General features: G+C 40.0%; 1 long non-coding RNA gene across 1 annotated transcript; it reads right to left on the reverse strand.

Moving 5' to 3' along the window:
• Positions 1-521: 521 nt before the first annotated feature.
• Positions 522-10,815, reverse strand: LOC117525614. The gene is made up of 2 exons (XR_004565104.1): positions 1,956-10,815; positions 522-1,920 (listed from the first exon to the last, which is right to left on the reverse strand). It is a non-coding gene; the product is annotated as an uncharacterized LOC117525614 (long non-coding RNA).
• Positions 10,816-10,898: the final 83 nt, after the last annotated feature.

Below are 10,898 nucleotides of genomic sequence, written 5' to 3' on the forward strand. Positions count from 1 at the left end.
GAAATATTATGAGAATGAAGTCGCAATTTTTATACAAAGCAAGTCAAAATTTCAAGAAAATAAAATGTGCCAGCGCGCCAGCATCCAAACTAATGATTATTTTCATTATCGATTAATCTGCTGGTTATTTTCTTGATTAATTGATTAGTTGTTTGGTCCTTAAAATGTTTTACAAAGCTCAACATGGTAAGAAACTAGAAGATATTAAATATCAAGATGCACAAATAAGAGACTTTGGGCATTTTAAAATAAAAATGGGCTCAAAAGAATTATCTAAATATTTGCCTCTTAATTAAATAATCAGTTAATCATTGTAACTTTAAAGCAGAGCTTTTCTGAATTTTCTAATGTATAATTATTTTGTTAAGACTTGAATTATAAAGATTAATACAGGTCCCCCCCAATATAACTTTCAAAAAATTGCCTTTATTCTTCTAACATTTTCCCTGTAGCATCACAACATTCTCTTAACAGCTTCTTGCTCCTCTGTATTCTCAAAATACGTTAATCCCCCCCTCCCCCCTTTTCTCGTTAAGGCGGCCTGGATGCTCCATTGCAAATGATTAGATCTGATCACTGAGCAGTTTCCAAAGAGAAAATATAACATTTTTGTGCTTGTTGGATTGACACTTTACCTTGCTGCAAGTTTCAACCCACCCAAATGCATGCTGGGTAATAAGTGTTCTTTCACTTCCTGGAAGATAAATATCTTCCAACATTCCTCACCCACTTCCTCCCACCGCCCTGCAGAGGAGTGTTGACAGTCTATACTCCCACTTCCCACCAGGGGGAGACAGTTTGAAGGGCACATTTTTTTTTTTTTTTTTTTTTTTTTACAGTAAACAGAAAATTAAAATGCAAAATAAAAAAATGTGAATCAGAGTACAAAAAAGATAAAAACAGAAACTTTACAAAAATATCAGTTCCCCCAAAACAAAGAAAAATCCCACTTCTGACACCAACATCCAAAACCACAAACAGGAAGTGACACAGTGAGCGTGCTCAGAATGGTGCAGAGGCTTAGACACGCCGTCTTGTTTAGAGAGGTGAGTGCTCCACCAAAGGTGCTTATTATTTACTCTTTTATAAATACCATTACACTCCTCACACCTATGTTTCTTTTTGTGGATCGGTAGGTGAGACGTAGACCAGAAGCAGGAATCAAACAAAGCTGTAGATGGAAGCGTCAACATTGTGGCTGCAGCACTTTTATTTTTCACAAGTTGTTCAGCAGTTTTCAGTCTGCTGCCACCTGTATTTGGCTTTTTGATCCACAGCGGTGGATGTTTTGGCAGGTTTGCATCAAATTTGGAGACTGAGGAGCAGAGCCACACAGTGCTTTGCTCTTAAGGTGCTCTGTTGAATACAGTGATCGAGACTCTAGAATTACAATCTTAGTTTTTGGAAGATCACTGCTTCGGCGAATTCCTGCCCTCTGGTGGCTGTTGATGGTCACTGCAGGTGTAGAGCCCCCCTTCTCTGTGCTGCAGTAAATATCCACAAGGCGCTAGTATACTTCAAGCTTCTTTTGCTTTACATTTGTTGAAGTGTACTACAGCCTTTAGCCACCAGGTGGCGACCAATCGTAACATTCAAGCAGCATTAGCTTATTCTTTGAAGGAAAAGCTGGCTCAAGAACCAGGTCAAGTAAACTTACTTTGGATTCAAATGAAGATTTATGCTTAGACGTATATTTATACTGTCGCAAACCAATAAAGAGATTTTGTTTATAACACATTCAGACTTGTAGCCTTTAAATGAAGCGAGTGCGACAGCGTTACACTTTTCATCGGCTGCCATCCTTTTGTTCGCCTGTTTGCTTTCTGCAGTGCAGCACCCCGATCCCGTCCGAAGCACCTCAGTCATACAACAATTACAATGCAAAAATATGTGGTTCTCTTTCTCTAAACTATTTTAGATCTAACCGTGTTTCCACTTTCAGTATAACTTCTTACCTTTAAAAAAAAAAACACAACTTGGCAACTCTAAGTACAGGTGTTAATGTTGAATTTTAGTAGCATGTTTTTTAAAATATCTTTCAAAGCCTACAGTACACTAGTTCAGTTGTAGAAAACAAAAAATTGTAAACACACATGTAAAATGAAAAAAAAAAAAAAATAGAACAATTCTCAAATGTCTGCAAAGCTCTTCTAAGATCATGAGCAAACACGCAGTGCACAGAGAAACGGCCCGCTTGACCTAAAGTCAGAAAACTGTGCTCGTATAAAACTGAACTGCTGCGACTTTTTAAAAGTCAAAGGTCACGGGTGGGTTTTAGGTTTTGTTAAATAAAAGCTATTCAGTGGCACGTGGCCCACAGTACCAGACTGACCAACATTCGCCGGTGAGGTTCACCTGTTTTTTGTTGTTGTTTTATGTTTTTATCTATTTTTTTTTTTTTTTGCTCTTTGTCAAAATTACTTCACAGAATTTGACCTTTTCTTTCACCTCATAATTTCTCAACAGCTCAACTACCCACTCTGAAATGTTTCCATAAAGTCAAAGATGTAATAATACGTTAAAGATAAAATCATCTTTTAACGTGAACATGGAATATTCTGAGCAAATCCTGTCACAAGAATAAAGTCTTTTTCAGGAAAAGTGAGAATAAAAGTGGTAATAACTAGGGTTGGGACAACTAATGAAAATCATTAGCCAACTAGTCGGGTACCATTAGTCATCGACTCGTCGGATGTTAGCTAGTTGTAGTCTATTATTACGACTAGTCGTCCCATCCCTAGTAATAACTCAACAAACCTGTAAGAGGAACAGAATTTAGCTTTGGAAAAAGCCTCGTGAATGAATAGATGATGGATATGTTAGTCCAACCCCTACAGTTATAATAACTCAAAAACAACAAATGCTGTTGTCTTGAAAGTCTCCAAAATAAAAGCACCTGTAATAAGAACAAATAATAAATAAAAAAAGTTAATTTTGTTAATTTTGATACACCTAATCAACAAAAAAGGTTTTGTTTAGTTTTTTTTATACTATATACCTGACTGCCACCTGCTGGACATGTTTGGACATGTTCTAGGGAGTAATCTTAGTGAATGCTTGATGGAATTTCTGAAAAATCTGGAGGATAATGTTGAAACATGCGCGCTCTGCTTTTTGAACAACCCACATCAAAGCATTCTTTAATTGCCTGCAAATATTTTCTAAAAAAATTTACTACATTTGTCTGACCCTTCTCATAAAATACAACTATTGCTGTAGTTTAACACTCTTAGCATTAAGACTTACGATTTTATTCTCAAAATTTTGACTGCACTGGCAAAAATGTCCAGATTTTTTTTTTATTTTTTTTTTTTGCTGATTTTGTTGAACATTCATACTTTTTGGAATGACTTTGCCCAAAATAAAACAGTCATACCATTTGAACAAAATTACAGCTTCTCATAACTTTTTGCCTCAGTTTTTTAGCTTTATTCTTGTAACACTGATCTGGTAAAATGTGACTTTTTTATACTCTAACTTCTCATAAAATAAATTCTCATAATGTGAATTTTTCCTCATAGCACGCCTCATAACTTCTCATACAACTTCAGCTTTACTAATTATCCCCCCCCCCAATTAGGATTACTAATTGATTAATAATATTCTTCTGATATTACTTTCCCACTTTGTTTTTATGAAAAATCCATAAACTTTTCTGCGTTTTTTTTTTTTTTTTTTTTAATGCTTCATTCCCCTGAAATTTACTTCATTCTAAAAAAAAAACAAAACAAAAAAACACAACAACAAAAAAGACTTCTTTAAAATAGTTTTTCCTGAAAGTTTCATACAGAACCTCTATGCGGCACTGTGTAGTTTTATGTATCGGGTGGTAACACTTGATGTTCTGCCCTTGTAGGATCAGATTCTGGGTATATTCTGCTATTTGTTGTGATTTCTGATCTGATCGGGTCTTTGTGTTTCGACTGCAGTAGATTTTTCACGTATTACAGTGCTGAGAGTGAATCACGCAGACACAAACATTTAGTGCAATTGGAACTCTTCAAGGTGCTGAAAGACGTTTAAAATGAGTTGACATTTTTCCGAACTAAAGGTAAGTTTTGGAAGCAGCGATTGTTTTAGGCAAAGAAGCCGTCTTTTTTTATTGTCACGATGACGACGACGAAGACCCCACCCCTCTGCAAAATGCTTGATAAACAGGCAGGTATTTATCTTTGTGGCACGAAGCCAGAGCGAGGCAGCTCACCACCTCCTCCTCCATCATTAGTCTGCTCTCCCTCTCTTTTCTCTTTGTCTGGATTGTGGCTTCGCTCATGTGACGGCAGACTGCCGCAATGCCTCAACTGTCCGGGGAGATTCTTAACAAACATCTCCTCCTCAGGAAGAGCAGCTCCTCCTTCCTCCTCCTCCCCCTCCTCTGCTCAAGTCTGGGAAGATTACAATTATTTTTTTAATCCCACTTGGTCACTTGGTTCAACATTCTAGTTGATATCCGCCTCATGATTGGCTGCGTCCCTCAAGTGGGCATTGTGATTGGTCGGGGAATGCAGGGACAGATAAACAGTCCTCATCAATCGTCTGATTATTAAAGGTGCAGCAAACACGAAAATCCGTCACACAAAGAAGGGGTTGGGGGGGGGGGGGGTTGACTACCTACACCCATCTATTACAGATGCTGCACATTTGCATTTCTCACTGCTCAACTCGACAACACACAAAAACATGCAGCAACATATTTGGCAACTCCATCTGTTGTTGCAGACAAACAGTCTCTCACTCACACACACACACATAAGAATGTGGCAGCGACTTGCATCCAATGATGAAAATGAGGTGATGGAGGAATGAAGCAGCAGTGGCTGGAAAATTATGTTTCATGTAATGAACAGATGAGTGAGCGACACTAACTTGTGTGTGTGTGTGTGAGGGATGGGGGGTAAGCGAGAGATGGACGTATACATAAAGAGGAGACGAGACATAAGTGGCGGGGATGAAGACGTCTAAACATGCAGAAATAGATGGAGGAAGACAAAAGCAGAGCAGAGAAACAGTTTGATTATTCATTTGGCCGTAATTACCGCCACCAAATATGCAATGTTTGTTTGTCAGCAGCATATCTCAGAGACGTTAACGGCTGTCAGTGTGAGGCCTGGCTCAGTTTTTAAATTAAAGGGGTCATTTCAGCCAAGTCTTAAAACCGAATGTGAAAGTTTGAAGCCAAACGTACAAGTGCGCTGGTTCTCTGCCTGGGTGGTTGCCATCCAGGTCCCGAGGCGGTGTGGTTGATGTGACGATGCACAGTTTAGCATGCTCCCAGACATGACCTGAGGTGGTGAGCAGCACCTTGTCTGAATCAGTAAAACTGGGGTTAACCGTGTGTAAACACCAACTTACTGGTTCATTGCGGGAAAAACAAAATGTTTTTTTTTTTTTTATTCTACACTGCTGCAAGAGGGAAGAGAATTATGGGTCATCAGATGATTTGGAGGTTTTTTGATGTGCTGACTTGCACACCCACCAACACATAAGAGTGTTTCTTGAACTGCGCCAGAATAAACAATTCAGGTCTTTGTTTCTGTGACATATGTCACACCAGCGTAAAACATCATCCGTCTTAAAAATTTGCAAGTGAGGTTCTACAAGCACAAACGTAGTACGGACTGAAGTGTTTTGATGACACTGAACTTAAAAGTCTCAACCACATCTAACTGTAAAGAGTAGATTAATAAACTATGTTACACAATATGACCCCTTTAATTGTACGGCGCCTCCTACTGTCATATGCTATTACTGCCTCACTGGAGGTTGTGTTTCGTGTTTGTCTGTGTGTTGGGTTTGTCACCCGCATTATTCAAAACCTTATGGAACTTTTTTGAACTTGGTGTCCGGGTGGGACACAGGAGGACAAAAATACAAAAACAAAAACTTATTTATTTATTTTTACTATTTTGTCAACATTGTATTTTCGTAATTTCTCTTGCAATAACGCATGGACATTAATTAAAGTGACAAAGTGTCATAATGTAGGCAACATTTTCTTAATTGGGGTTCTTTTTGGAATATTTCCTGTTGGTTTACTGACTAAAAAAAAAATTAACCCCCACAGACTTCCACCCCCTTTACATTAACCAGAAAATAAAAGCGCCATCTCTGGTGGTTCTGTGTCATAGCAGCAGTGAACCAGCAGCAACTAAACCAGATGATTTTTTAATAACATCAGCAGCGGAGATACAAATAAACTAAATGCATATTTTCTATTTCAGCAAAAAATAATAACTTCCACTATCTTTTAATTACAGCCCTGGTGGGTGAAGGCCACAGAGGAAGGTAACAGAATTGCTCATTTGTGGTTTTTCTTTGTGTCGTCCCTCCACCACTATATCGCTAAACCACAAAAGATATCGAAATCGTACCACAACTCTTTGGTCCCTGCCACGAAAACGCACTTATACTTAACTCTGAAATCCAAAAAAAGCTGCTTGTGTGGTCATAACAGTGTCCCAGAGTGAGCCAGAGCATTCAAACAAAAATCAAAAACACCCAACGACAAGCCAACTAGAAACTGACCTACGACCTGAGGTCAAAGTCAGATCTAAAAATAAATAAATAAATCCATGTAAGCAGCTTTTTGGAACTGAGCTGTTCTCAGGGAGGGGAAATGTCACCAATTATAGCCAGTTATCCAAAAGCATGTTTCCTTTTTGGTTTAACTCAAATCTAGCATAACTAGTTTTATTCCAGCTGACGGGAGGGTTCGCGTTCACGTGTTAGAAAGAAATATATCAATAAAATACACAAATAATAATAGTGATAGATGGATTTTAACAAAGTTTTTGTTGTGGAAGACCGTTACGTTGTTCAGCGCACTGCAGTATATAACTGACGTAATTATTCATCATTCTTTCTCTGTGATGTCATAGAGGTCTGATGGGTAAAGGGTTGTAACTGTCTTCTGTGGGTTGGTAGAGATTTTGTTTGGTTCTGGTGGGATCTGGTTTCTTTGGCACCATAAAGTCCAACTGGCCTGAAGAAACCGTGCAGCCTCCCGTCTGGGCTGAATGTCAGTCAAAAACATGGGAGATTTGTAGTTTGTGTTGGGATTTTGTGTTTTTACGTTAAAACTTTGGACACTTTGACAAACTGAACAGTCTGGTGTCGGCTTTTAGCCCACGCAGGATGACTCAAAAATGACTAAACAATTTTTTTGAAACCGGTGAAAGTTTGGGAATCTGCTTAAATTCAAAGTTTTAATTTTTAGGTGTGATGATGGAAATTTTCGGAGTATTTTATCACTCTGACATCAGATGGTGCGTGTGCTTTGGCAGAGGTTATTTTTTTCCATCATCTCGTCGCTGTTCCATTTCATATTTAGGTCATTTAAGAGCTCATCCAGAAAGAGAACAGCTGCAGAGGAACGACGGCTGCAGCTCTGATTTGACACAGATGTACACACTCTGTGCATGTGGTGCTGCAGAGCTGGGGGGGGGGGGGGGTTAAAGGTGTGCCGTTTTCTGAGGCCGACAAAAACAAACAGGCGCTCATCTCAACCTCTGTGCACAGACACCACCCACTCGCTCAGGCAGACGTGCACATGGAGACCTTGCAGAACTGAGCACCCAAACCGCCCACATGGGGGGGGGGGGGGGGCAGACATGCGCAGTCGGTGCGTGAAGCCAGACACACACGTGTGCAGCACATAGATATAGATGCAGACCCAGCCTGGCACGGGCACGTGCACGCACCCACTGTACTGCTGTCAGAAGCTGTGTGAGTGAGGAGGCAGACATTAACATGCCATAAATGAAGACTGAGGGAAGCAGGAGGTGGGGAGGGTGGGGGGCAGGCATACATTAATATGCATACAATAAAAGCACACCCACACATGCGCACACGTACAAAGACTTCACAAACAGCTCCTCAAAGCACATACACACAAGCGTGGATGCATTCACACCAAATCATCCAAATGCCGCCCCCCCACCTCATCCCCGGGGAGGCTCCCACTGTCTTCTCTCGCTCTTTTTTTTTTCCTCTTATTTCTTTCTTCCCCCTAAGGTGGCAGCTTTAAACAAAGCATGAGAATAAAAGTTTATAAATGTGCAAACTGTCTCCTCCCCTTTTTCTTCCCTCCATCCTCACGTTTTGCCTCCATCAAGTACATTATGCATTTGTTTGCAGGTTTTCGAGATATCTGGCACAGCCCTGTAGTGTCTTTAATCCAAACCCCATCAGGGTCATTTAATACGGCTCATTAACGTTCGGCAACGATACTTTACAAATCATATATTTATTTTTGGCCACAATGGGCCGATCCTCATAAGATCGCCAGAATCCAGGTCCACGCACTTCTCTCCAGGATTCTTCACAGGCTAATTAGCGTGACACCGATGGGCACATGCATGTTCTTTATCGTGTACATTGCTGAGAGGTTGCTCTTCATGTGACCCCAAGACAGCCCCTATTGCTAACATTAACCATATTAAAAATCCTAGAATCCAGATCCAGCTGATGTTGGAGGCATCATAAGGTGCACTGGCCTTCTGTGCAGAAAACTGCCATTTCAAGTCCTGAATGGGGCGAGCACCTGATGTTCTCTCCTACTAACCCCAGCAGTTGGTCAGGTTTATGCTGCTCCACCGCATCCTCAAAGCTCATCCATGAGGATGGATCAACCCCTACCCTCCCAACATCAACTGACTGGGAACAGCCCAAGGTATAGTCTTCATTGACTGGACCCTTCTGGAAGGACAGTTTCGCAAGCGACCCGCGTTTGATGACTCAACTGTGCGACTGTACTGTGATGTTACTGCGATAGTGGCGCTCTCTAAGCGCTCTTGGGCTTGGTTGTGGTTTGTGCTGCTCTGGTTGAACTTGGTTAATTCTCCAAGAATTCGTACCACGTGCTCCATAAGGAAGACGGAGCAAAAGTTAGTACCATCAGTTACTTTTCAGCAATGTGTTCAGCAGTGTGTACATGTACGTAAACAGCTTTAGTAAAAAGTAGCCGTTTTTATAACACTCATCTACAAAGCTAGTTCCATTAGATACAGGTTGGGTAATGCCTTAGTGTTTTTTCTTCCCCAATATGTTCCACCCCTTCGATCTGTGTCACATCTATGCATTAGCCTTGATGACCGAATTCTCAACTGGTTATAGTCTGTCTCTAAATGACCGTCACAATAACACTTTTACGTATCAATAAAGGGATTAAGATTTTCTTGAGTCATATTACATCAGTTTATTTCAAGTAATTTCTTGGGTTGATTCTAACCTGTTTTCACCCAGCCGTCAGAATCGGACTGGAATTTGCATCAGTACTCCCCTACTGCTGGTAAAGCAGAGTTTATATAACCATTTAAAGTAGCTGGTAACTCGTTGATCTAAGACCTACTGACCGTGTGATGTGAAGATGAGAGTTGTATTGAGTTTGGAGTGTAGGAAAGGAAGGTCTGGGGTCCCCTGCTGGAACTGTTGCCCCCGTGACCCATGATAAGCAATTGAAGATGAGTGAGTGAGATCAGCGATTGGTTTGACGTTTGTGTTGCTCCTAATAAAGCAAATATTTTTCCCAAGTATAAAGTCACTCATGCCTGTAGTAATTTTCATGTCTGAAAGGCCTCAATGTATTAGATCAGTGATAAGTGTGGGGGCTCACAACCCCCTGGTGTGCCGTGAAGATACTGCAAATGGGCTGTGAGCGGTAATGCAAAATAAATTAATGTAAACGTCTGATTTTCAATTTTGTAATAAAAGTTTAAAATTACCCCAAAAACATATGATTACAACACCAGACTATTAGTTGCATCTGTCCCCCCCAAAAAAGCACCATTGGCGTGAAGGGAGGGACCATGTGAATTTCTCCACTGTGAGCTCAATAAAGTCTTATCTTAAACTGAATCGATCTATAAAATCTAATTTATTTTTGTTAGGTGGTGCTACAGCTTCATTGAAGAAGCTAATTTAATTTAATAGATGCATTATTTATTTATACCCAAAGCACCATGTTAGCAAACAGAAGTTAATTAGCTAATTATTATTGTACAAGGCACAAAACTTGAGTAAACTGCGTTTTGTCACCACTAAAGACAATCATATCCGAGGTAAACGTGCAATGTAATTAAATGTCTGAAAACTCAGTGTATTACATATAACGTGAACACTGTTAGCTAAGGTAAATGTGCAATGTAATTAAATGCCTGAAGACTTTGTAAAAAAAAAAAAAAAGCCTTACTTTACAGCTTCGCCTAGCTGACTTGCTGTTGCTGATATTTTCTCACACAGTGCAAACAAATGTTGTGCCAAGTAGGATGAAAGTTATGTTCCTTGTTTTTATTCCAGAGCGTGGTCTTTCAGTTTGAGAGCATGATTTTTTAAATGTGCTCCTTCTCTTATTTTTGTTTTACGGTGGTTAGCATCCAGCTTAATGGAGCGTTACCGCCACTTTCTGCTCTGGAGTGTGAATCACAGTACAGGAGCAGCTTGTCATGCGTGTAGACAGTACCATCTTATGGCCATAAATGATGATGCAGTATTTTTTTTCCAATATGTTACAGGACCTCCAAAACTAGAATAAAAGCAGTGATTTATAGTCTGGAAAATATGGTACTTTTAAAATGCAACCTGTTATATAGCCACAGGATTTAGATTATGTTTTTCTTCATTTATCTGACCTTGTTGTGTATGATACTTGATCTTAGTCTTGCGTCATTAAAAGTTATGATTAACTGTTTATGTGAGTCCCAGAATATTTTCAGATTTCCAGTTGGGCCGTGGTATTCTTACATTTGGGAATGGTTGTACTAATATGTATCCACAAAAAGCATGATGCCTCACAGTGTGTGGAGTTTGCATGTTGTCCCTCTGGGTCCTCCAGCTTCCTTCCACTTCTAAAGACATGCAGGTCAGGTGAACTGGTGACTCTCAGTTGGCTGAGGGTGTGA

This window comes from Thalassophryne amazonica, chromosome 15, assembly GCF_902500255.1.
Source record: "Thalassophryne amazonica chromosome 15, fThaAma1.1, whole genome shotgun sequence".
Classification (NCBI taxonomy): Eukaryota; Metazoa; Chordata; class Actinopteri; order Batrachoidiformes; family Batrachoididae; genus Thalassophryne; species Thalassophryne amazonica.